Source organism: Otolemur garnettii, unplaced genomic scaffold, assembly GCF_000181295.1.
Source record: "Otolemur garnettii isolate 467f Iridium unplaced genomic scaffold, OtoGar3 scaffold00281, whole genome shotgun sequence".
Lineage (NCBI taxonomy): Eukaryota > Metazoa > Chordata > Mammalia > Primates > Galagidae > Otolemur > Otolemur garnettii.
This window is the reverse complement of record NW_003852676.1, coordinates 1037996-1041884: the sequence shown is the minus strand read 5'-3', so window position 1 is coordinate 1041884 and position 3889 is coordinate 1037996. Positions and strand designations below refer to the sequence as shown.

At 49.8% G+C, this 3889-nt stretch overlaps 1 pseudogene; it reads right to left on the bottom strand.

Annotated features, from left to right (window-relative positions):
* The window catches only part of LOC100963808, an 11870-nt pseudogene that overhangs the window by 4203 nt on the left and 3778 nt on the right, over positions 1–3889 (bottom strand).

The window sequence follows — 3889 nt, the reverse complement described above, 5'->3', positions numbered from 1 at the left end:
TGTGGATTATGCCCCACTGCACCCCCATTCTACAGCACCAATGTGGGACAGGGACACAGCCACATGTCCTGGGACAGGCCATGGCAGCTATCGGAGGGGATGGATTTTGTGAGAAGAGTCTTTGGGTTGTCTGTCCAGGGATTATGGATGCAGGGTCCACTTCTAACCCTTAAAATATAGTCAGGGGCAGTGCCAATGGCTCAAAGGAGTAGAGCACCAGCCCCATATGCCAGAGGTGGCAGGTTCAAACCCAGCCCTGGCCAAAAACTGCCAATATATATATATACATAGAGAGAGAGAGAGTCAGGAGCCCAAACATTATGATGGTGTCCTTTCCTCTAAAGAACCTTCAGGATGATTCTCTTCAAACCAGTTGTAGGTCACACATTCGTTTATTGGGGTGAAGAGACAGTCTAAACCTCACCCTCTCAGGTGCACACTGCAGGCGACAGCACAGTCTCAGCCCCACCATGCCCTGTCCCAGGACTGGTGTCCTGAAAGCTAAAGGAAGAAGCTGTGTTGGGACATCACTGCTCCTGTGTGAGGTGACAGGAAGGGGCCAGTGGTGAGCAGACAGTGGGGCTGTGAGTGGAGACTGAGGGAGCCACGTGATGGGCAGACGGCAAGCTCATTGTTCTGATTTACACTTAATTTTACACAAAAGTAAGTTTTACAGACCTCATCTGCACCTAGGGAATTTGTTTATACCACTAAGGAGTTGGCAAACCATAGCCTTTGTTCAGGGAGACAATTTGTGTTTATTTTATGTTTGAAATAGTTCCCTGTTTCCCAATCCAGATGTTACCCCTCCATCCCTCAATTATAAAAATTTTGTGAATAATTCTCATCCTGTCTGCCTCTATGAGTTTACCCATTATGGATATTTCCGTAAATATAGTCCTGTGATATCGGCTGTTCTTGCTTGCTTACTGTCAATGAGCACAATTTCTCAAGGGCCACCGTCACCCAGCAGGTACCTGTACTTCACACCTTATCACAGCTGAGTAATATTACCTTGCCTAGGTGAGGGATCTGTAGTATTCCCATGTGCATTTCACAGTGATATCAGCAACCCTGTGCACTCCTCATCATGGCTACAGCTTGTGGTGCAGACTTGGGCTGGGGCTTCTGCAGTTTCAGGAAATGTAGTCTCTGACTTCATGTTGCTTAGAAAACCATTCAGCCATCAAAGGAATCATTAGTGGTCTGTGTTGCTACTTGTATTAGCAGATGGGAACAAGAAATATACAAATAATAATCTGGCCAAATGGTGTACCAGGATTCAAAGCCAAGGTCTTTCTACAGGCTGAGGAAATGCCCTGTGACTGAGTTGTGTCAATCAGGGCTAGCTTTGCCCTCTGGGCAGGGGACATTTATGTGCAAGGTCTGAACACACTTTCATTCTCATTAATGAGGGGAGGTGTGTGCAGAACCTAACAGGCAGAGACCAGAGATACCACTAAAGATGTCACAGTGCACAGCACAGCCCCAACCACACAATGTTAATAGTGTCCTTGTTTACAAACTCCATTTTAAACTATGCTTACCCTCTGGATTGATCCTAAATAAATTAGATGACCAGTCAGTAAGATAGACAAAGGTGAACTGGTATTCTGAAAAGAAAATAGACACACACAACTGAAGTATTGAAGCAGAAGAGGTACAAGAGCTGCACCTCCTGGTGGGGACAGGCTGAGGGCAGAATTAGGGCGAGGACACTCTGGAGAGTTTGTGTCTAACTCCCGCCTTTGTCTGGAGCACTGTGTGAATGTAACCGCTATGATGAGACTGACAGTAGTCGGCCTCACCCTCAGCCTGCAGCCCAAAGATGGTCAGGGAGGCAGAAATGGAGAAGCTGTCGATGGAGCCCGAGAACTGATCTGGAACCGCAGAGGGTCTTTGGTTATTCTTATAGATCACAGTGGTGGGGGCACCGCCCGGGCGCTGCTGGTACCAGTGCACATAGTTGCTTCCAAAGTTGCCGCTGTTGCCAGTGCAGGAGATGATGAGTTTCTATCCTGGAGACTCGGACACAGAGCTGGGTTGAGTCAGGGCTAAGTCAGCCAAAGACCCTGCAAAGAAGAAGGGACACAGAGGTCAGTGAGAACAGATAGGACCCTGTTCCAGGAAGGAGGGAGGGGTCAGAGTCCCAGGTGACACCCACAAGGGCTCCCTGAGTCCCCTGCAGGCAGCCACCTGTGCAGTGGGTGAGCAGGGCGAGGAGGAACGGAGCCCAGGCCATGGTGGGGACACCTCAGGCTCTGCTCTCTGATCCTGAGGCCAGAACTAAGTTCGCCAATTCTTATTTGTCCCCCTGACACTAAGGGTGGGAGGTCTCCATGCAAATGTCTCCCTTTCTGGACCAGGCAGGAGCCCCTCCTTTGCCCCACACTGGTTCAGGCTCAGAAGTAGAGATCCAGCACCAGGGGAGGGCTGCACCCCAGGAGAGCTCAGAGCACCTGCTATGGGGGAGGGGAGACAGCCCAGGAGCCCTGGAGCCTGAGCAGGTGGATGCGGGGGACACGGTAGTCCTCAGTAGGGGCTGGTGCTCAGAGCCCCTGACCTCCCCAGCCCACACCCCACAGTTCCAGCCACTGTCCCGGTGTTTCTGCTCAGCATCCTGTGCTCACTGGGCTTTTCAACATCCAAATCTGTCCAGACGGGCCAAGGGCGGACACTCTGGTGAAGACATTCTGATTCACCTTGTGTCATTGGAGATTTGAGTACCAGAGGAGCAGAGGGCTGTGCCGAAGGAGAGAGAGGTGAGGGCTCTGCCCTCTCCAGGAGGGAGACTGGGGGTGCTGCACTGAAAGGAGGATCAGTCACTCAGCTAGAAAGAGAGAGGGATCAGGGACCAGACTTCACCCTCAGAGACCCTGCGGGGGACAAAAATCTGAGGGGCAGGGAAGCGTGGTGTAGGTGTGACCCAGGGCATGATTTAATCAGAGCTCTCCATCAATAAATGTTGTGAGTAAAAAACAAAAAATGAATAAATCACATAGATTCAAAGCGATTTGAATGGAGAATTTGCACAGCTAGTGACTGTTTATGTCTCTGAGTAAGAGAAAGACGGGCAGATGTAAACTGGCAGTGTTTGTATGTAGACAAGTTGGGTGTCACTGCTGCCACCATACGGGTTATTACACAGAACCCGCTGGAGGAGCTGTGCTAAGGGTTTGCTTTCCTATTTGGAAAACTGGGTGCCAGGGACTGAGCAGATGGCAACATAAAGGCAGAGTTTGTCTATCACCAGCAGTGGGCTGTGCTGGCGCAGGGCTGGACTGTCTGTGCATGATGAGTTTGAGGATGAAGATGAAACCACGGGACTCCCACTGTCTGTGAAGGAAGAAAAGACATCACAAAGTCATTTTAGGTTTGAGAAAACTGTTCTTTGTGTATTCAAGAATTTATGGGCCAAGTGCGGTGGCTCATACCTGTAATCCTAACTCTCTGGGAGGCCGAGGAGGGTGGATTGCCTGAGCTCAGAAGTTCAAGACCAGCCTGAGCAAGAGGGAGACCCCAACTCTACTAAAAATAAAATAAAATAAAAACTTGCCAAGTACTGTGCTTGGTACCTGTAGTCCCAGGTACTCTGGAGGCTGAAGCAGGAGGATCAGTTGAGCCCAAGAGTTTGAGGTTGCCATGAGCTACAGTGAGGCACTCAATCTAGGGTGACAGAGTGAGACTCAGTCTCAAAAGAAAAACATAAAGAAGAATTTAAGTACGTTCTATCTTCTGGATGGTGACACAAACAAGTAATATAGTGAGTTAGGTTAGGAAAGTCACCCGACCTCAGACCAGGGGTGACTCACACCAGCGGTTCCTTAATAATGAGGATGGTGAGTCCCCTCTCACTTCTGGTTCGTGCCGGGTAAGATTCTCTGGGAGA